The 24,263-nt window shown below is 44.0% G+C and overlaps 1 protein-coding gene across 1 annotated transcript in view; it reads left to right on the plus strand.

Annotated features, from left to right (window-relative positions):
• The window catches only part of LOC126298617 (zinc finger and BTB domain-containing protein 24-like), a 972,133-nt gene that overhangs the window by 367,215 nt on the left and 580,655 nt on the right, over nt 1-24,263 (plus strand). The gene's annotated exons all lie outside the window — the stretch shown is intronic.

The following is a 24,263-nucleotide window of genomic DNA, read 5'->3' on the forward strand; positions in this document are numbered from 1 at the left end:
CGCACCGCCACTTCCCAGCAAATTAGGGACACTGTTGCTCCTGGGGTATCGGCGAGGACCATTCACAACCGTCTCCATGAAGCTGGGCTACGGTCCCGCACACCGTTAGGCCGTCTTCCGCTCACGCCCCAACATCGTGCAGCCCGCCTCCCGTGGTGTCGCGACAGGCGTGAATGGAGGGACGAATGGAGACGTGTCGTCTTCAGCGATGAGAGTCGCTTCTGCCTTGGTGCCAATGATGGTCGTATGCATGCTTGGCGCCGTGCAGGTGAGCGCCACAATCAGGACTGCATACGACCGAGGCACACAGGGCCAACACCCGGCATCATGGTGTGGGGAGCGATCTCCTACACTGGCCGTACACCTCTGGTGATCGTCGAGGGGACACTGAATAGTGCACGGTACATCCAAACCGTCATCGAACCCATCGTTCTACCATTCCTAGACCGGCAAGGGAATTCGCTGTTCCAACAGGACTATGCACGTCCGCATGTATCCCGTGCCACCCAACGTGCTCTAGAAGGTGTAAGTCAACTACCCTGGCCAGCAAGATCTCCGGATCTGTCCCCCATTGAGCATGTTTGGGACTGGATGAAGTGTCGTCTCACGCGGTCTGCACGTCGAGCACGAACGCTGGTCCAACTGAGGCGCCAGGTGGAAATGGCATGGCAAGCCGTTCCACAGGACTACATCCAGCATCTCTACGATCGTCTCCATGGGAAAATAGCAGCCTGCATTGCTGCGAAAGGTGGATATACACTGTACTAGTGCCGACATTGTGCATGCTCTGTTGCCTGTGTCTATGTGCCTGTGGTTCTGTCAGTGTGATCATGTGATGTATCTGACCCCAGGAATGTGTCAATAAAGTTTCCCCTTCCCGGGACAATGAATTCACGCTGTTCTTATTTCAATTTCCAAGTTTTCATAAATGTTTCCCTTTTTTAGCCGATCTTAGGTCCGCACTATGTAACACTGCTACGTCTCCCTGGCCACAAACAGCTTCTACAGGGTTTCCCTATGACGTAGGCCCTCGTCTGTCTCACTCCCACACTACAGCACGTAGACCCCATTCAGCACAATAGACGCCTACGAATTTCCCCGTCTCGTGGCGAATCTGCGCTCTTTGTGGCTCACGATACTGGGCGATAGGGTTCGTTTGACAATTCCTGAAGGCTGTCTCTTTCGGCCACATACTTCAATGAGGTCCTCATCTTATAAATGTAGCCAACACTCCTTTCCTAGCCCAAACGTTCGCCTCGCGTGTTGCCCATCCACTACGCCTGTTTGTTGGTCGGAAACCTGTTCTTCGCGTTTTCTGACAAACACTGTATTTGCAAGAAAATTCTTCAAGAACGTATCGAGACACTCTGATTCCTGCCGCAACGCTGAGATCTTCTCAATTCCTTACACTGTACCGAACTGCCGAAGGCAAAAGTCGTGTACAAGTATTTCATCTTAATCAATGGTGCACTGCTATCCATTAAAACTGTAACATCATGAAAACAGAGTGCAACTAACGTCAAACTGGCGTGAAGTGTTATTATATTCAAGGTTGTAATAGCCAGTCGTGAGTCGTGTTTGGATAGCTCAGTCTGTAGTGTGTTTGCCCACGGAAAGCGAAGGTCGGAGGTTCGAGTCCCAGATGGCACACAGTTTCAATCTGGAAGTGAATTTCAAAATGTTGAACTATTCACATCAAACCCTTATGTTGCACTTCAAAGCATATGTGGTGGTGCAGTGCCTTGCAGATAGTACAGGTGGGTGGGTGATTATGCGAATAATACATTTATTCTCTGCAAGCTGCCTGACGGTGTATGATGCAGAGTACTTCGTGTGTCAATACTTTTTCTCCCCTTCCTCGTTCCGTTCGAGAATGGCGCTAGGAAAGAATTACTGCCTGGAAACTAAACATGAGCACAAATTTCTCTGACTTTTCTCGTTGTGATCATTTCGCAAGAGGTATGCGGAGGAAGTGACATGTCGCCTAGCCCTTCTCGGAAATTCTCCGCAATGCCCAACGCCTCTCTTGTAGCGTCTGCCATTGGATATTGCTGAGCATCTCTGCAACGCTCTCACGTCGATAAAACGATCCCAAGGCTCTCTCTCTCTCTCTCTCTCTATCTCTCTCTCTCTCTCTCTCTCTCTCTCTCTCTCTCTCTCTCGCAGTCTGAAGTGATAAGGATCCCAAACTAATGAGCTATTCTCAAGGATCGGTTTTACAAGTGTTTCTCATCATACTTGCTTCGTGAACGAGTCATATTGCCTTAATGTCTTTCCAATAAATGTCAGCCTGTTATCTGCTTTTCCAACAATTAGTTTTATGTGGTCATTCAACATTAGGTCGCTCCGGATGGCTACTCCTAGATGTTACGTATTACTTGCTGTTTCCAGTAATACATGACCATAAGTGTAATCGAACAGCACAGTGATTTCGTCACCTGTTTACGACAGACTCTGCAACAGTCATTGATCCTCTAAAGGTCTCAAGGAGCGTCCAATGTTATCTTATAAATCATTTATACATATCCGGAACAGCAATGACCCTACGACACTTACTTTGAGTACTGTTGTAATTAATTACCTTTAAACCCGCAGATTTTGTTCCGTTAGGAGCAAACTGTTGAATTCTTTCTCCAAGGAAGTTCTGAGTTCACAAACGAGACCTGATACACGGGTCTGTAGACGACAGTGGGGAACTATATCACAGTCCTTCCTGAAGTTAATTAACATTGAATCAACCAGGGTGCTGTGGTCCGCAGCGCTATGGATCTCATGGAGGAACAGAGCGAGCTGAGTTTCGCAGGATATGTTTCCGGAATCCGTGTTGACTTTTATAGAGCAGATTTTCGCTCCCCATAAATCTCACAATTCGTGAGCATAAAACATTTTTCACAACTCTGCAACAAATTGACGTCAGCGATGTAGGCTTATAATTACGAGTGCGAGCTTGTGCTTTAAGACCATTCTTGCAAATAGGAGCGACTTTTGCGTTTTTCCAGTCCCTGGGTCCCTTCGTTGCTCCAGCGAGCTATGATGAATTATTGCTGGAAGGGAAGTAAGTTCCCTTGCATAATCTCTGTAATCACAGGTACCTCATCTGGTCAACATACCATTACATAACTAAGCAGTTTGGTTCATGTTCTATGTATTCCGCGGCCGCTTACCGAAGTATAAATGACTCAAATGGTTCTGTATGGTTCTGTATAGTTCACCAGTGAGATTCGATGAGATTCCCACTACTCCCACTAAGTTGCAGAATAGTTTCCTGTTGGTAAGCGGTATGCATCGCCTCGTGTGGTTTTCGGTCTTGGCGTTGACGTCAAACAATGTGTACTGACTTTCATCAGTGTAGGCGATCACAGTCAGGAATTGGTACTGTCGTTCATTATCAGTTGTATAGATATGAACTGGTGATTGATTTGTCTGTCAGCAGTTATAAGCTGCGATAACCAGTGGCGTTCCATTCAACGATACGTCATACACCATGGCAGTCGGCCCAAATGTTAAAAGTCTTCCTCGAATCGAAGGACTCACGGTACACTCTTGAGAAGTTGGCACGGAAAGCCCAGAGCCTGCACCATCACGGAAATGGGACCTCCCGTATTTGGAGATTCGATGATCAAACTCACTGAAATGGCACGTATAACTAAAATCACTCGACAGAGGAAAGAAAACTAAACATCATAATATATCCACACGAATCTACATAGATTATGAGAAAGAACTTGCTCTTCTTCTAACAGTAGTCTACATCAGGTCATTAAATGGACGAAGAGTTCCGTGTGACTGGAAATATATTCAGCTCACCCCCGTTCCCAAGAACAATCGTCGAACAGACACACAAAGCTATAGGCTCATATCGCTGACGTCCGTCTGTTGTAGAATGATGAAACGTGTTTTATCCTCACGTAGTATGACCTTTTGGAGACTGAAAATCCGTTCTGCAGGAACCGAGATGTATTCCGCGAACAACAATGGTGTGGAACACGGCTTATTACCTTCGTACACGAGACCCAGAAGACAATCGATACCAGAGCCCAGGTTCATATCGTATTCGTTGACTTCCGGAAACAGTTAGATACAGGTCCGCACTGTCATCAAATGTCCAGAATAGGAGTACGGAATATCCGAATGGCTTTTTGATTGGACTGAAAAGTCCAAAGATCAAATCGAACCCAACACGTCAATATAAACGGTGAAATATCTTCAGCCGTAAAAATAATTTCTGGAATGCCCTCAGGGAGTGTTATAGCACCATTTCCGTTGTGTTGCTTGGATCGCAATTGGTTGGCAGCCCTGCCATGCACTGTACGGTGGCTTATGAAGTACACTCCTGGAAATTGAAATAAGAACAGCGTGAATTCATTATCCCAGGAAGGGGAAACTTTATTGACACATTCCTGGGGTCAGATACATCACATGATCACACTGACAGAACCACAGGCACATAGACACAGGCAACAGAGCAGGCACAATGTCGGCACTAGTACAGTGTATATCCACCTTTCGCAGCAATGCAGGCTGCTATTCTCCCATGGAGACGATCGTAGAGATGCTGGATGTAGTCCTGTGGAACGGCTTGCCATGCCATTTCCACCTGGCGCCTCAGTTGGACCAGCGTTCGTGCTGGACGTGCAGACCGCGTGAGACGACGCTTCATCCAGTCCCAAACATGCTCAATGGGGGACAGATCCGGAGATCTTGCTGGCCAGGGTAGTTGACTTACACCTTCTAGAGCACGTTGGGTGGCACGGGATACATGCGGACGTGCATTGTCCTGTTGGAACAGCGAGTTCCCTTGCCGGTCTAGGAATGGTAGAACGATGGGTTCGATGACGGTTTGGATGTACCGTACACTATTCAGTGTCCCCTCGACGATCACCAGAGGTGTACGGCCAGTGTAGGAGATCGCTCCCCACACCATGATGCCGGGTGTTGGCCCTGTGTGCCTCGGTCGTATGCAGTCCTGATTGTGGCGCTCACCTGCACGGCGCCAAGCATGCATACGACCATCATTGGCACCAAGGCAGAAGCGACTCTCATCGCTGAAGACGACACGTCTCCATTCGTCCCTCCATTCACGCCTGTCGCGACACCACTGGAGGCGGGCTGCACGATGTTGGGGCGTGAGCGGAAGACGGCCTAACGGTGTGCGGGACCGTAGCCCAGCTTCATGGAGACGGTTGCGAATGGTCCTCGCCGATAGCCCAGGAGCAACAGTGTCCCTAATTTGCTGGGAAGTGGCGGTGCGGTCCCCTACGGCACTGCGTAAGATGCTACGGTCTTGGCGTGCATCCGTGCGTCGCTGCGGTCCGGTCCCAGGCCGACGGGCACGAGCACCTTCCGCCGACCACTGGCGACAACATCGATGTACTGTGGAGACCTCACGCCCCACGTGTTGAGCAATTCGGTGGTACGTCCACCCGGCCTCCCGCATGCCCACTATACACCCTCGGTCAAAGTCCGTCAACTGCACATACGGTTCACGTCCACGCTGTCGCGGCATGCTACCAGTGTTAAAGACTGCTATGGAGCTCCGTATTCCACGGCAAACTGGCTGACACTGACGGCGGCGGTGCACAAATGCTGCGCAGCTAGCGCCATTCGACGGCCAACACCGCGGTTCCTGGTGTGTCCGCTGTGCCGTGCGTGTGATCATTGCTTGTACAGCCCTCTCGCAGTGTCCGGAGCAAGTATGGTGGGTCTGACACACCGGTCTCAATGTGTTCTTTTTTCCATTTCCAGGAGTGTATTTGTGTAAATTTAGAAGTACATGTTACTGTTACTTCAGAAACTCCATGAGGCTGTTGGATAGCCGGCCGGTGTGGCCGAGCGGTTCTAGGCACTTTAGTCTGGAACCGCGCGACCGCTACGGTCGCAGGTTCGAATCCTGCCTCGGGCATGGATGTGTGTGATGTCCTTAGGTCAGTTAGCTTTAAGTAGTCAGTTAGGTTTAAGTAGTTCTAAGTTCCAGGGAACTGATGACCTCAGGTGTTGTCCCATAGTGCTCAGAGCCACTTTGAGCTGTTGGTGAATACTGGTGTACACAGGAAGGCGTAACGCCATGAAATTGTAGCGACACACAGGAAGACCTGAAAAAACCGATATTTTGTGTAGGGATTGACAGTTGACCCTCAAAAGAAACAACTGTGATCCAATACTGATAAATATAGGAAAAACCACATATGGTGCGAGAACACGACTGCTGTAAAATGAATGGAAGAAGCTACATCCGTCAAATACGAGGGCATGCTTAAAAGTAATGCCTCCGAATAGTTAATGTAAAAATTCTTCAAGCTTTTTAAACAAAACAAACATTATTAATTTTTACATATTTATTCTTTATATCTGCATATTTATTTTCCAACATAGTCACCCTGGCGATGAACACATAACTCCCTGCACTGCTTCATCACTATCAAAGTGAAGTTCTCGAAGGCGTTCCTTAAGTTTTGGAAACAAATGAAAAGCTTATGGGGCCAAGCTGGGACAGTACGAAGGATGATCGATGACGGTAAACCCAAGGCGTCGGATTGTTGCACATGTCGATGCGCTTGTGTCATGCAGAAGGAGGAGGTGCTCCATATGTGGACGATCTCTACAAAATTGAAGTTCTGTTACAGAATGCTGTTTCTCAACCGCCGACATAATTACGTTACACACGTCCCTGTTAGACGCTACAATCCAGTGTCGTCTAGCGGCCGATGGCTGCAAATACGTAGATATGAATAATAATGTTGTAGAATGTTAATAATGTTTGTTTTATTTAAAATCTTCAGGAGTTCTTACAAAAAAATTCGGTGACATTACTTTTCAGCACGCCCTCGTAAAGTCCGTGGCAGTATTTGTAGTGCAACGAGTATCTTTCGTGCGTTTAATCAAAGCAAACGTCTACAGCCTTGCTAAGCATAGTGTGTGTCTGCATAAATATCTATATTTCTAGCCCGAAAATCAGCTTACAGCGTGTGGCGGAGAGTACTTCATGTGCGGCTATCCTTTCCCCATTTCCTTTACCATCGGCGAACAGCATACGAGAAGAACAACTGTCGATAAATTTCTGTATGAGCTAGGATTTATCTGATTACAGCATGTGTTCATGTCCCAAGATATTACAATTTGTAAAGAAATAGTTTAGTAAGCTGTCTTATTTAGCGTTTTGAATGATGGAAGTATGCGTACGGATCGATTTAAAGTAGAACGACCACATAAGGTTAATCGTAGAAATAGCAGATGCCAGACTACGAAGCGTAGGCGAGCACCGCAGGGGATAGCAGACAAACCTATCATTCAGTCTATATTTGAATATTGTTCGTCATTTCAGGGCGTTCACCGATTAGTAGAATAAATAGACAAAATTCAAAGAAGAAGAGCGCATTTCGTCACAGGTTTAATCGGTAATTGCAAATGAGTTATGGAGATGGTTTTAAAAAGTACAGTGGCAGACGTTACAAGAAAGACCTTTGTATCACAGTGTGGTTTACTGTTAAAATCCCGTAGCCATATTATCCTAGAAGAGTCAACAAATATATTACTCCCCGATACGAACGTCTCACGAGAATAAAGATCGTTAGAGAGATTCGGGATTACGTGGGGAATTAACAATAATCTTTCATCTGGTGCACTATTCCCGATTGGAACAGTAAATTGTGGAAACGACTGTTGTACACACAGTAATCTACATGTACATCATACTCCGCGAGCCACCTAATGGTCTGTGGCGAAGGGTACTTTCGGTACCACTATCTGATCCCTCGAACCATGTTCCATTCGCGAATAGTGCGTGGGAAAAATGATTGTCGGTAAGCCTCTGTAGTGGCCCTAATTTCTCGAATTCTCCGAGTGGTCAATACGCGAGATGTATGTGGATGGAAGTAATATGTTGTCCGACTCCACCTGAAAAGTGCTGTTACGAAATTTCAATGGTAAATCTCTCCGTAATACGCAACGCCTCTTGTGTAGCGTCTGCCAGTGGAGTTTGTATATCATCTCCGTAACGCTCTCTCACCAGCTAGACGATGCCGTGACGAAACGCGCCGCTTTTCGTAGGATCTTCTCTATTTCCTCTATGAGTCCTACCTGATAGGGATCCCAGACAGATGAACAATACTGAAGAATCGGGAGAGCAAGCGTCTTATTAGCCACTTCTTTCGTGGATGGGTTACATTTCCTTAAGATTCTCTCGATGAATTTGAGTCTGGTGTCTGCTTTTCCCACTATCTGTTTTATGTTGTCATTCCACTTAAGGTAGATGTTTTACGGCAGACACTGTCTCCAACTGTTTGTTATCAATAGTGTAGCTATGCAGTAGTGGATTACTTTTCCTATTTATGAGCACTATGTTAGATTTATTTAGGTTCATGGTCAACTGCCAGAGCCAGCACCATTCATCAATTCTCTGCAGGTCGCTCTAACAATTCTTACTAACTTCTGGCGTTGCTACTGTTGTATTGACAACTGCATCATCTGAGAATAGACTTAAAGAGTACACGACTCCTTCTACTAGTCCTTTATATACATTGTAAACAGCAACGGTTCTATCACAGTTCCCTGTGATACTCAGGATATAACCTTTACATCTGTCGATTTTGTCCCGTTAAGAGCGACGTATTGAGTTCTCTGCAAGAAAGTCTTGAATCCAATAGCAAGTCTGCTCCGAGACTCCGTAAGCTCGTATTTTTTTTCATTAAACGGCAATTCGGAACGGTATCAAATGAGTTACTGTAATCAAGGAACACGGCATCGACCTGTGTGCCATTGTCCACTGCGCTGCGGATCTCATGGCAAAACAGAGCGAGCTGAGTTTCGCAGTTTCTGTGTTTGCGGAATTCAAGTTGATTTTTATAGAGGAGGTGTTCATTTTCGAAAAACGTCATAATTCTAGAGCATAAAACATGTTCCATAATTCTACAACCGATTGACGTCATCGATATAGGTCTATAATTGTGGGGAACTGTCTTACGGCCTTTCTTAAAAACGGCAATGACCTGCAATTTCCAGTCGTTAGGTACCTTTCGTTGCTCAAGCGATCTGTGATAAATTACTGCTAGAACGGAAGCAAGTTCTCTCTCATAAACTTTATAGAATCTTATAGGTATCTCATCAGGTCCTGACGCCTTTCCACTACTAAGCGACTGTAGCTCCTCTTCAATGCCACGATCGGTTATCTCAGTATCTGCAGTTTCGATGGGCATACGTCGATTGAAAGGAGAGACAGTGTTACGATCTTCCGTGGTGAAACAACTGCGGAAGACCGAATTCGGTATTTCGGCCTTCTCTGTGTTATCTTCCGTTTCTGTGTCGGTGTGGTCGCAGAGAGAATGAATAGATGATTTTGAACAACTTAATGATTTTACCTTCCCCCCATGAACCATGGACCTTGCCGTTGGTGGGGAGGCTTGCGTGCCTAACGATACAGATAGCCGTACCGTAGGTGCAACCACAACGGAGGGGTATCTGTTGAGAGGCCAGACAAACGTGTGGTTCCTGAAGAGGGGCAGCAGCCTTTTCAGTAGTTGCAGGGGCAACAGTCTGGATGATTGACTGATCTGGCCTTGTAACACTAACCAAAATGGCCTTGCTGTTCTGGTACTGCGAACGGCTGAAAGCAAGAGGAAACTACAGCCGTAATTTTTTCCGAGTGCTTGCAGCTTTACTGTATGATTAAATGATGATGTCGTCCTCTTGGGTAAAACATTCCGGAGGTAAAATAGTCCCCCATTCGTATCTCCGGGCGGGGACTATTCAAGAGGATGTTGTTATCAGGAGAAAGAAAACTGGCGTTCTACGGATCGGAGCGTGGAATGTCAGAGCCCTTAATCGGGCAGGTAGGTTATAAAATCTAAAAAGGGAAATGGATAGTTTAAAGTTAGATATAGTGGGAATTAGTGAAGTTCGGTGGCAGCAGCAACAAGACTTTTGGTCAGGTGAATACAGGGTTATAAATACAAGATCAAATAGGGATAATGCAGGAGTAGGTTTAATAATGAATAAAAAAATAGGTGTACGGATAAGCTATTACAAACAGCATAGTGAAAGCATTATTGTGGCCAAGATAGACACGAAGCCTACGGCTACTACAGTAGTAGAAGTTTATATGCCAACTAGCTCTGCAGATGACGAAGAAATTGATGAAATTTATGATGAGATAAAAGAAATTATTCAGGTAGTGAAGGGAGACGAAAATTTAATAGCCATGGGTGACTGGATTCGACAGTAGGAAAAGGGAGAGAAGGAAACATAGTAGGTGAATGTGGATGGGGCTAGGAAATGAAAGAGGAAGTCGCCTGGTAAATTTTGCACAGAGCCTAACTTAATCTTAGCTAATACTTGGTTTAAGAATCATGAAAGAAGGTTGTATACATGGAAGAATCCTGGAAATACTAGAAAGTATAACATAGATTATATAATGGTAAGACAGAGATTTAGGAACCAGGTTTTAAATTGTAAGACATTTCCAGGGGCAGATGTGGACTCTGACCACAATCTATTGGTTATGACCTGTAGAATAAAACTGAAGAAACTGCAAAAAGGTGGGAATTTAAGGAGATGGGACCTGGATAAACTGAAAGAACCGGAGATTGTACAGAGTTTCAGGGAGAGGATAAGGGAACAATTGGCATGAATGGGAGAAAGAAATACAGTAGAAGAAGAATGTGTAGCTTTGAGGGATGAAATATTGAAGGCAGCAGAGGATCAAGTAGGTAAGAAAACGAGGGCTGGTAGAAACTCTTGGGTAACAGAAGAAATATTGAATTTAATTGATGAAAGGAGAAAATTTAAAATGCAGTAAATGAAGCAGGCAAAAAGGAATACAAACGTCTAAAAAATGATATCGACAGGAAGTGCAAAATGGCTAAGCAGCTATAGCTAGAGGACAAATGTAAGGATGTAGAGGCTTATCTCACTACGGATCAGATAGATACTGCCTACAGGTAAATTAAAGAGACCTTTGGAGAAAGGAGAACCACTTGCATGAATATCAAGAGCTTTGATGGAAACCCAGTTCTAAGCAAAGAAGGGAAAGCAGAAAGGTGGAAGGAGTACATAGAGGGCCTATACAAGGGCGATGTACTTCGGGACAATATTATGGAAATGGAAGAGGATGTAGATGAAGATGAAATGGGAGATATGATATTGCGTGAAGAGTTTGACACAGCTCTGAAAGACCTGAGTCGAAACAAGCTCCCCGGAGTAGACAACATTCCATTAGAACTACTGATAACCTTGGGAGAGCCAGTCCTGACAAAACTCTGCCATCTGGTGAGCAAGATGTATGATACAGGCGAAATACCCTCAGACTTTAAGAAGAATATAATAATCCCAATCCCAAAGAAAGCAGTTGTTGACAGATGTGAAAATTACCGAACTATCAGTTTAATAAGTCACAGCTGCAAAATACTAACGCTAATTCTTTACAGACGAATGGTAAATCTGATAGAAGCCGACCTCGGGGATTATTAGTTTGGATTCCGTAGAAATGTTGGAACACGTGAGGCAATACTGACCCTACGACTTATCTTAGAGGAAAGATTAAGGAAAGGCAAACCTACGTTTCTAGCATTTGTAGACTTAGAGAAAGCGTTTGACAATGTTGATTGGAATACTATCTTTCAAATTCTGAAGGTGACAGGGGTAAAATACAGAGAGCGAAAGGCTATTTACAATTTGTGCAGAAAGCAGGTGGCAGTTATAAGAGTCGAGGGGTATGAAAGGGAAGCAGTGGTTGGGAAGGGAGTGAGACAGAGTTGTAGCCTATCCCCGATGTTATTCAATCTGTATATTGAGCAAGCAATAAAGGAAACAAAAGAAAAGTTCGGAGTACGTATTAAAATCCATGGAGAAGAAATAAAAACTTCGAGGTTCGCCGATGACATTATGATTTTGTCAGAGACAGCAAAGGACTCGGAAGAGCAGTTGAACGGATTGGAAAGTGTCTTGAAAGGAGAATATAAGATGAACATCAACAAAAGCAAAACAAGGATAATGGAATGTAGTCGAATTAAGTCGGATGATGCTGAGAGAATTAGATTAGGAAATGTGTCACTTAAAGTAGTAAAGGAGTTTTGCTATTTGGGGAGCAAAATAACTGATGATGGGCGAGCAAAATAACTGATGATGGTCGAAGTAGAGAGGATATAAAATGTAGACTGGCAGTGGCAAGCAAAGCGTTTCTGAAGAAGAAAAATTTGTTAACATCGAGTATAGATTTAAATGTCAGGAAGTTGTTTCTGAAAGTATTTGTATGGAGTGTCGCCATGTATGGAAGTGAAATGTGGACGAGAAATAGCTTAGACAACAAGAGAATAGAAGCTTTCGAAATGTGGTGCTACAGAAGAATGCTGGAGATTAGATGGGTAGATCACATAATTAATGAGGAGGTATTGAATAGAATTGGGGAGAAGATGAGCTTGTGGCACAACTTGACTAGAAGAAGGGATCGTTTGGTTGGACATGTTCTGAGACATCGAGGGATCACCGATTTAGTGTTGAAGGGCAACGTGGAGGGTAAAAATCGTAGAGGGAGACCAAGAGATGAATACACTAAGCATATCCAGAAAGACGTAGGCTGCAGTAGGTACAGGGAGATGAAGAAGCTTGCACAGGATAGAGTAGCATGGAGAGCTGCATCAAACCAGTCTCAGGACTGAAGACCACAACAACAACAATGATTTTTCATACGACCAAAATCTCTTAGGGTTTTTACTCAAGTCGGTTGACAACGTCTTACTTTCAAAACTATTGAATGCTTCTCTCATTGCTCTCCTCATACTCATTTCTCTTCCTTCAGCTTTTGTTTGTCAACTAGGTTTCTACTTCTCTAAAATCTGAGATGAAGTGCTATTTGTTTACGGCTATTAAACCATGGTGGGTCTTTCCCATCCCTTAAAACCTTACTCGGAGTATATTGAACGATGCCTTTGACTTTTTTTTCCTTTTGTTCTCCACATTTTCGCCCTCATCACGGAATATTTGACTGAGATATTCTGAAATTTGTATCCTGTCACCCTTGCTGAGCAAATGTATCTTCCCACCTTTCGTAACATTCCTTGAAGGACCTGTTGTCATAGATGCTGTGACAGCTTTATGATCACTCATACCTTCCTCTACGTTAACTAATTCGGTAAGTTCAGGTCTGTTTGTTGCCAGGAGGTCCACGTCGTTACCCTCACGAGTTGGCACACTCCGCCACACACAGCATAAAGTGGCTTGTGGAGAGCAGGTGCAGACGATGATGTGTAGCCTTTCTTCGACTGTCTTGAGGAAGGCCTGCCTGCTCCCCTGTAAACAGCAGCTACCTCCTAATCGAAAACTGATGAGTGCAGAACGAGTACAGGTATCACGGATAATAGAGATCCGTTACCTTCAGTGGCCATCTCACTGCTTTCTGAGAACCGTAAGCATTTTGCCGATATCAGGTTATACCCCATCCATTCCTTTCATTACACATTTTTCTGTGACAACATAGCCCAAACAGCTCAATGTATAATCACAGTCATAGGCACAGCGAAGTAATCTATTGAACTGTTGCTTCGTAGACGGTAAGAAAGAAATGATGACACCAACATGTTGCTGTAAGTTATGCGAGATTGCATCATATCTGGAGAGGTCGTTAACGAATGTGGGGCAGCCAATTTTTCATTTATTTCATGTTCGCTACACAGTTTCTTGGTCTCTCCACCGTTGGAAGAAGAACAGCATTTGGAAAATCCACAACCCAAGTTATCAGTACGACATCGAAATGATTCCTTCGTGTTGCAGGTGACAGGCAAGTATTTCAAATCCCTTAACTTGTCAAGTGATTTGCCCCAGTGGTAAAGTTCTTTTTTTCCTTTCAGCATCTGCGTTTCCGTTTCCTGTGTGTTAGAGCGGATACAACGTTAATTTATATAGTCTGATGCAGTCTGTTTACACATACTTCTTGCCACATAACGGTTGTAAGAAAGTGATGTCAGAAATGTGGTATGTATATTTATCGAGAATATGCGTGGACAAGTACAAGTTGCGGTCTTATCGACTTACATAGCCCCACCTATTTCTACTAATAGTAGAACAACACAGCAGTAACACTAGTTTCCATCAGAGAAAAAGCATTTTTTTTCACTCCACTCCTTTTTAATAGGATTATGGTTATTAGTATTACTTCCGAGTCACTATCGCTATTCCAAATCGTATTAATTACTGCATCGTCAGTGGAATTAATAGACTTGTACAGCATTAGGTATCCCCATAAATAGGTCCAAATCATTTATGCTACACTTCAGCACAATGTTACCAATTGGACAAATATTTTCAAAAAGACTTATTAACATTTCAACTTATATTCGATGTTAACAAACTTTTCTTTTCCAGAAACGCCTTTTTCCTATTGGAACTCTGTAATTTATATCATCTCTTCTTCGGCCATGATCAGTTATTTTGCTGCCCAAATACCAGTACTCATCTACTACATTTAGTGTCTCATTTACCGATCTATTTCCCTCCTCATCGTGTGATTTCATTGAATAACATGTGCATGTACATCTACATATACATACATTCCTGTAAGTAACGTGACGTGCATGCGAAGGGCACCATGTCCAACCACTTCCTATAAGCCACTGTGCGAGCCCTAATTTCCCATCTTATCTACGAGGTCCTTCTGCGAAATGTATATTGGCAGTAGTAGGATTGTTCTGCAGGCGCCTTAAACGGTCATTCTCTAAATTTCGGCAATATTGCCTCGCGAAAAGAGTGTCGTCTTCCTTCCAGGGACTCTCATTTGAGTTCACGAATCATCTCTTCAATACCCGCGTGCTCATCGAAGCTACCGGTGACAAATCTAGTAGCACACCTCTATGCTTTGATATCCGACCTGGCGGGGATCCCAAACACTCGAAACACTAGAATAGTACTCAAAAATGGTCCGCACTAACGATCTATGTGCCGTCTCTTTCACAGATGCGATACACTTTCCCTAAATTCTCCCAATAAAACGAAGCTCCATTATCCAAGTTTTACTTTTTTTGACATTATTCTTACAGCCTCTTTTTAGGACATTCCACGCAATTGCTTTTACAAATCCTAGAGAGAATCCCTGTATTGTCGGCAAACTTCAAAGTCTTTTATTTCTTCCACTGAACTGTAGTTCCCTTTCCAAATTTCTCATTGGTTTCCTTAACTGCTAACTCACTGTACAGATTGAATAGCCGGCCGCTGTGGCCGAGCGGTTCTAAGGCTCTTCAGTCCGGAACCATACTGGTGCTACGGTTGCAGGTTCGAATCCTGCCTCGGGCATGGATGTGTGTTATGTCCTTAGGTTAGTTAGGTTTAAGTAGTTCTAAGTCTAGGAGACTGATGACCTCAGATCTTAAGTCCTATAGTGCTCAGAGCCATTTGAACAGACTGAATAACGTGGAGGATGGACAACAATCCTGTCTCAATTCCTTCTCAACTGTTGCTTCCCTTTCGTTAACATTACCCACCTAATTTTAAAATTATGAACATATAATTCTGTTCTCGTGTAACGAAATGGCAAGAAAGCTATAATCTAATCAGGTTAAATAAACAAATAAAAACTTCGACTTTTTAAATCAAGCACTTTATTTATGAACACACGAGAAAGCAAGTGACTAAATCAAGGGATAGGAAAGTTAACAGGCTAAGATCATCAAGTCCACGGACGGTGTTGTGGACTCACGTTACGTTGTTATCCCTGTTTCCAGAAAATTCGTCGAGTTTTGTGTTTAAATAACGAGCCAGCGATGTTTTACGACTGAGCTCCACCATATACAGTGTAGCCTGCAACCCCCGGCGCAGTTGTTCAGAGGGGCTACAATGTTTCCTGCGAAGCACACCACAAATAAGTGAAACTACTGTAAATGCTTTCAGTGAGTGGTCTTATAAAATATGTGCGCGCACTTAGTTAGCAGTAATGAAAATGTTCATTAGCGATATTGCGGGCGTGTGCGTAGCTTCAGCAGCAGACGTCTCAAAGAAAGCCATGGCGCTCCCTGCGCTGCACCGCACCGCTCCCGCATGTCGCTCTGGGCACCCAACTCACAGCTCCGTTCTCTCACTGAATAACTGTAGTCAGCTGTCAACCGGTGTGCTGATCATCATATGAAGCAGCCATTTATAAAACTAACTGAGTCAGATACAGAGCGTTTCACACTTCCTATTTCAGACTTCTAGGGGTTGTAGCGGGAATTTAATATACAAAATTTTGATAAATAAACCTTGCCCTAATATGTACCATTTGGTTGTAAAACAAATTTGAAGAACAGATCACTTTCAAATCTATTGCTTCACGAACGCAAACAAACTGAGAAGTGGGGCCCATCTTCAGTTCCCTGTCGTAAAGTGCACTAAGCACGAATGTGGTTGCAACGGAATTACACACGCGTGTTAACCAAACATACGGTGGAAGGTGGCTACCTCGAGATGGGCCACCTCCTAGACCAGCACGGTCGCCACATTTACATCCTCTCGACTTCTTCGTGTGTACGAGACTCTGCACAGTCGGAAATTACTCAGCACACACCGGGGTTCGTGGACCGTACGTGTGGAAGCATGCGTCGTAGATATACCTTGTGCAACGAACATCGGAGTTTGCACATGCACCAGCTCCTGTAGAGCATGAAGGTCAAGGCTCTTTGTCTTCGCCGTGTGCCTACCGTGAAGCGGAAGATCTGGAAGTGAACCGACCTTCAAACTTATTTTACATCAAGACGGTACAGTCCCGGACGGTACAGTTTCGGACGTGAGTTACTTATAAAAGCTTTATCTACGTCGTCACCATTACAGCTCCTAGAAGCCTTTAATAGAATTTTTGAAACACACTCGATAGTGCCGTGCCGGACACAGTTTTTTTCCGAAAGCAATACGCAAATGTTTAATACACTCTATAATGTAGATATGCTTTTAATTCAATTACAAATGAAATATGTTGTACAGATATACTAGAAATAGATGTTAAAACAGCCACCAATCGGATGAAGGACGGAAAGGCTGTGGGGGCTAAATAAAGTAGAAGCAGAGTTATTAAAATTGATGGATGAAAATCGTGTAAAATGGGTAACCAATATTTTCAGTCAAATTTGTCTGTCTGGAAACATTCCATTAGAATGCCTGAAATCAAAGTTCATTTCTCTGCCTAAACAGCCACAGGCAAAACAATGAGGACATTATAGTACAATAAGCTTAATGAGCCATATCTTGAAATTGTTTTTGAGGATGATACACAGAAGAATATATAGACTATGTGAGGTCAGTTTGGATTTGTCAATGCCGTGGTTACGAGAGAAGTCTTGTTCGATGTTCAAGTACTGTTTCAGAGACGTAGTGATGTAAATAAAAATGTATTTGCTTGCCTAATAGTTTACCAGATGGCCTTTGATAGAGTAGAACACGATAAACGTATGGAGATTTTGAGAAATATTGGAATGGAGGAAAGAGATATGCCAAACATCAATAACCTGTACTGGAATCAAACAGTGGTATTGCGTTTTGATGGAGAACACACCGAAGCAGTCAAAATTCTCAGAGATGTATCTCTAGATGTATCTTGTCACCCATACTATTTAATATACAACCAGAATTCATATTCAGAGAATCCCTGGTTGAACTAGTAGAAGCAACTGTAATAAATGGAATAAGATTAAATAACATACGATATGCTGATGATACTAATGTATTTACAGGCGTTAAATTATTAATGGACCGAATTGTCGAATTGTAAGAGTTAGAAGTCAGAATATGCTTGAAATAAACACCACAAAGACGGAACTCATGGTCGTAAGTAAGGAAAATGTTACAGGAACAAACTTAGTCATAAACCAAATAACTATCGAAAGAGTAAAACAAAATGCATCCCTTGGAACCATAATAAATTAAAATTTGGGGTAACTCGCATTCCCATCGGGAATGCAAGAAGTGTGTTTCAGAAAATGAATGCTGTCTTCAAAAGTCATAACCTAACTTTAAGAATAAAAATCATACTTTTGCACCGCTATGTATATTCTGTCTTCCTATATTGGATAGAGACATAGACCGTAAATATAAACATGGAGAAGAAGCTGGAGGCCTTTTAATTCTGGCTTTATAGGTGGATCCTGAGAATACCTTGGACCCAGAGAGAGACCAACGTAGACGTTTTGAGAAACATGAACACTACACCTAAATTAATCAAGATAGAGAAATGCCAAAGTTGCAATATCCAGGACATATTATGCGGAATAGAAATAGATATGATTTGCTGCAAAATGTACTTCAAGGGAAAAGAGGTCCTGGAAGAAGACAACTATCTTGGTTTGACAACCTTAAATGTTGGTTTAGTATATCTTCAACAGAATTATTCCGTGTTGCTACAAACAATAGAAGACTAGCCATCATGATCGCCAACATCCGAACATGATAGGAACCCACCAAAATAAGAAGAATAACGTACCAGATCAGATATTAGTCACCCCTTAAAGGAGCACACTGAGTGCTTTGAAGCGCTTTAGATGGTGTAGATCGGTCATGTTACCGTCAACCGTGACGCAGATCTTTCCAGTGATGAGGTATGTATGTGCTTGTCGGTTGTTGGAATCAGCACAGTAAAATGGGACCACGTGGAACCATGGCAGAATGGCAGAACGAAGCTATCGTGTTTGGACGTGCCTATGTCCACACCGTGAATGAATTTACAGTTTTTAATATTTCAACGCAGTCTGTCCAAAGTGTCTACGAGTACTGATGTGCCATTCGCAGTCATTCAACACGGATTAAGAACAATACAAGTAAAAAGAATTTAACTAATGTTGATCCTCACGAGTTTCACATCTTGTCAAAGACAATCGCTATCAATTTCGACAGGATTTGTTGCTGTAAATGAATACAGGTCCATCTTAATCAGTTTCCGAGCGGAAATTGCGCAGGTAACTGCATGCAATGGACATTTTGTGTGGGTACCGTGCAAAAGGCCTTTCCTCACTACGTTATACAAAGTTGTGCGTCTTCAGTGTGATGTATAACGTAGAAACTAGACAGTAGCTGATTGGTAGCCTCTATTATGGCCCAAAAAATCGCAGTTTTGCCTTTTTTTTCTCAAAGATGCAAAGCGTGGAGTGCACCGACGTCTCAATGAGACATTTAATCCGTAAGGTGTGGCAGGGTGCGGCTCATGTTGGAGGTGATTTTGTGATGTAGTGGTAAGGGCTTTTCGTACCATGACTTGGGCCCACTCTTTCAGGTTACAAATAAAATGAATCAGGGACTTCATTTGAACATTCTCGGTGACAAAGTGTTGCTCTTTTTTCTATACTTTAATCATTAGTGTGCTATAGACACTTCCGTCTTCCAAGCTGACAAGAGCCGAGTTCACAAGGATGCACGCATACTTTCCTGGTCCGAACAATACTCTGGAACCCTATCCCACCTCAACTGACGCTCAGAATCCCATAGGAAACGCGTGCAATTATTTTGGACAGTGGGTGAAACGTCGCAATTAACATGTCCACAATTTGGTTGCTTTACATGATCTAATGGTCAATGAGAGGCCTCAGCTGGGTATGGCATACTTGAAGAAATGTGTGGACTCACTTCTTCGGCGCACTGTAGCCATTACAAGACTAGATACCAGATACCGTGTTACACTGTGGTAGCATGATATCTTGAGTGTTCATAAGGTCCCAGGATAGTTTAACCACGGTATGGCATCACAAATTAATTAATTAAACAGGGCGTACCGGTATGTGAAGTTGTTTTCTCCTTGTGATAAGTGCTCTGTTATCATTATATTCTATCATTATTTCTCATCCTTAAATAGAAACGTCAAAAAAAGAAAATTTGCACCGCAAATGTTGCGGAAATGGAATATGCTATTGATGTGCGGTTTTCACAGAATGTATTGACAGTCATGGGCTGGTAATGTTAGCCAATATACAGATTGTAATAATACTTGCAGAGCGTATTTTTGTGCAAACATACTTTTTTTTTAAATGGAACAATGCCTACTGACATTATCAGACTAAAAGTAGGGTAAATTAGACAGTCGGTGGTATTTTTTGCAGGAGTCTAGTGCGAGTCGTTTACGAGATACAGAATTGTGCAGAATTTCCACACCGACACTTGCTTGAACTTGCGTAGTTCAAATGGTTCAAATGGCTGTGAGCTGTATGGGACTTAGGTTCTGAGGTCATCAGTCCACTAGAACTTAGAACTACTAAGGACATCACACACATCCATGCCCGAGGCAGGATTCGAACCTGCGACCATAGCAGTCGTGCGGTTCCAGACTGTAGCGCCTAGAAGCGCTCTGGCACTCCGGCCGGCGAACTTGCGTAGTTGCTAGGTGCGATGTTGTTATTTGCTTACAGCGTGCTTGCCAGTACCTTGAGAGCACCGCGACTTGCTAGTCAGTTATTTTGCGACAGTGGTTCGCCTCAGTAGCGTGGCGGTAGCATTACCGAGTATGGCGCAAGGAGCCTGGGTTCGATTCCCGGCAGGGGACGGGGTGTTGTGTGTCTTTCATCATCATTGACCCGCAAGTCACCCAAGTGGCGTCATCTAAAAAGGACATACGATACGGCGGCAGAACTCCTCCGAATGGGGTCTGCCGGCCAACAATGCCATACGATCTTTTTTTTTGCAACAATCCAAACAGCAGGTCCTGATTGGGCGGTGGGTTTTAATAGTGCAGAAAAAGCCGACATGCTCATGGTACATGAAGAGTTTAGGAAGAACTCAGTTCGTTTCTAAATGGTGCTTGCAGCAATATATCCCAACAGGCGCTAACCATCTAGCCAGTTATTTATCGACCTCTTCAACCAGTTCGCGACATTGTTGGTGTAACATCTAGACAAAGTAACAGAAGAAAATCAGTGACGACAGAAGAGGAACTGTTGTTGCAGTTGATCTGCACGTTAGCTCCCGCGCAACCGCACGAGGAAGTGGCATGAGTCAGGCGAGTGTCCTACGCATTCTCCATCGGCATAGGTGTCATCCCTATAACATCTCTCTCAATTAAGAGCTGAATCGAATCCTGTTAACTTCTGTACTGACCATTACCACAGGATACTCCACATGTATCACGTATCTTGTTTAGTGATGAAGCCACATTTACCAATCATGGCCACGTAGACAGCCGAAACATGCTCTATTGGTATGTTGACAATCATCAGGTGGAACTTGAGCGTCGATGGAGTGTAAACGTATGGCGTGGTGTAGTGAACCGTCAGCTCACAGGCCCGTTTTTCATAGCGGAACACAGAACGCACACAAGTATCACAGCCTCCTAACAGACCATCTACCACGGATGCTAGAAGACGTTCCTGTGCAGACTAGGAGAAACCTGTGGTACCAATTTGATGACTGTCCAGTCCATAGTGCACGAAGCACTACAAAATGTCTTCACGAACTGTTTCCAAATCGTTGGATTCGATCTACCTTGGCCATTCAGTTCCCCGGATTTGACGGCAGTAGATTTTTTTCTGTGGGAAAGGCTGAAAGACGCTGTCGACAAGCACGTACCAGCTACACACGATGATATGCAACGACGTATTACTGCAGCCTGCTCGGACATCTACGCGGAAATGCTACCACGTGAGCAGCAGTGAAGAAGCGTGTATTTTGAACGCAACCAATGTTGGTCAGTTACCTCGTTACTGTCCGCCCCCGGTAGCTGAGTGGTCAGCGCGACAGACTCTCAATCCTAAGGGCCCGGGTTCGATTCCCGGCTGGGTCGTAGATTTTCTCCGCTCAGGGACTGGGTGTTGTGTTGTCCTAATCATCATCATGTCATCTCCATCGACGCGCAAGTCGCCGAAGTGGCGTCCAATCGAAAGACTTGCAGCAGACGAGCGGTCTACCCGACGGGAGGCCCTCGTCACACGACATTTCATTTCATACCTCGTTACTACTCAGAATTCACATAACTAATGTACGTACCTGCGTAGTACCACGTGTACTGCACAAGTATCAGTGTGGGAACTTCTCAAAATACGATATCTCGTAAACGACTCGCTCTGGAACCAAGCAGCAAACACCACTGACACTCTGATTTACCCTTCTTGCAATTTGTTAATATTAATAGGCACTGTTCCATTCAGACCTCAGGCAGGCGGTCGGTGTGCCGCTGTAACAGACCTCGCAGAAGTCGATCACGTTGACTGGTGTAGACGCGCGACTCAGTGCGGTCCGCAGGATATGGTGCTTCAGCGGTGGCCTACAGAGAAAGTCTGTAATAATAGAGTACGCCCGTAAAGGGCAGTCTGCTGTTGGGCAGCTATTCAGGCCCGGGTGTGAACAATGTGCCTCCAGGTAGGCTCCCTGAGGTCGGTAGAAGTCTACCAGCTGGTAGTTCCCCGGCTGGATGGTACCATTTCGACTCCCGGGGGCCGAAGCCAGTAATTCCACTATTAGCAAAAGTGGTCTAGTAGCAGCAGCTAGATGACTCATCTCAGGCGGATGACTCGTGTGAAGTATTTCTCGTAAGTGACTGCAGGCAGGCGGTGACAGAAATTGCATAGCGGAAACCGACAATGTTTGTGTCGGTTCGACCCGCTATTGTTTTTCCTAGGCATCACTACTCGTCACACAGACCAAAGAAATGACCCGATGTCGGGCCTAGTCATGTGGTAATCCAGGTTGTCATTGCTACAATCTGTTCCTGGACTTTCGCTGTCAGTGGTTAACACTCTGGACTCGCTTTCAGGACGTCGGCGGTTCAAACCCGCGTCCGGCCATCCCGATTTAGGTTTTCCGTGATTTCCCTAAATCGCTCCTGGCAACTGCCGGGATGGTTTCTTTGAAAGAGTATGTCCGATTTCCATATCCAATGGGACCGATGACCTCGCTGTTCGGTCCCTCCCCCAAATCAACCAACCAACCAACTTCCGCAGTGTAACGGTGTTACAGCCCCAGCAACGGTAGTCAAATTCAAATATGTGGTAACTTGTGTGGGCCGGGCAGCGGTTCTTGCTGTGTCAGCCGAGTCTGTTGTAACTTCTTGTGAAAGTACACTCAGTTGGCCTCTGTTGCTCCCTCTGAATAAGTTTCTTTTCGTCAACCTGTGGCGACATCCGGCCACGGGTTTTCAATGGAAAAGTAAAAGAAGTTATGGCACAACAATTATTAACCAGCCGGCCGGAGTGGCCGTGCGGTTCTGGGCGCTGCAGTCTGGAGCCGAGCGACCGCTACGGTCGCAGGTTCGAATCCTGCCTCGGGCATGGATGTGTGTGATGTCCTTAGGTTAGTTAGGTTTAATTAGTTCTAAGTTCTAGACGACTGATGACCTCAGCAGTTAAGTCGCATAGTGCTCAGAGCCATTTTTTGAATTATTAACCGATTATTGGGGATTGAGTTTCGTTTTAGTAGACGAGTATGTGCCACGATGTATAGTGATAATTACGTCACTTCAAGCCATTTTTGCGAAAGACTTAATGCTTTGTCTTCAGTGCTATTAATTGCGTTTGACCCACTAATATACCAAGTCTTGCATAACTATGTCAATCACAATCTTCGAAATTTTGTTTGACTCCAATAACTTTCCTACCGATTCACTTCTGATGTAGAAATCTGTATGGACACATGCACCCTCAGCTAGTATGTCAATTTTGAATACATATAGTACGGATGATAGGCGATAGTTTTTTATCACATTATACTATAATTCCTCAATTATTGTCTTTTTATGGTATGATACTTGAGAAACGTCTGTGGCAGAAATGAAACTGGTAACTCCATAAAAGAATTCTGAAATACAACTGGGTGAATTTTTCAACACGATTATCGAAATTTAACAGGTCTGTGCCAGAGCGAGAGCACGTTTTTATAGTTTCAACGTCACTGTAAAGTAACTACAGCAATTGTGAGAAATCGTCGAGCTTAAAAACTAAATCTGATTCCGAAAACCATTAAATGATTTGTACAAAATTGAAGAATTTAAGACAGTAAAATGTAAATTAATAATTAAAAATTATAACCTGGATAATTCTGAGGTGCTAGAAACTTCGAGGAAACAATTCACAGAAGAATTCAGAATCAGTCGTTACACACCCATTTTCAGTTACTTTCTCATTCCTCAGCTAAGTTTGCTCCATCAGCCAATACGCTCGTCTCCACATGCGCATTTCTCGGAAACAGGCGTCCTGACATCTCCTACTCTGTTATTTGTTAGATTACGTAATGAGGAGTCTTCTTGCAACTTCCTAGACCAGGGGTTATTCAACCTGCGAAAACCGGAGCAAAGAAGTCGGGTCATACCATTAAAAACAAACAAGAGTCCTTGTCCACAATGCAGGTCT

The sequence above is a fragment of the Schistocerca gregaria genome, chromosome X (genome assembly GCF_023897955.1).
Source record: "Schistocerca gregaria isolate iqSchGreg1 chromosome X, iqSchGreg1.2, whole genome shotgun sequence".
NCBI classification, from domain to species: Eukaryota; Metazoa; Arthropoda; class Insecta; order Orthoptera; family Acrididae; genus Schistocerca; species Schistocerca gregaria.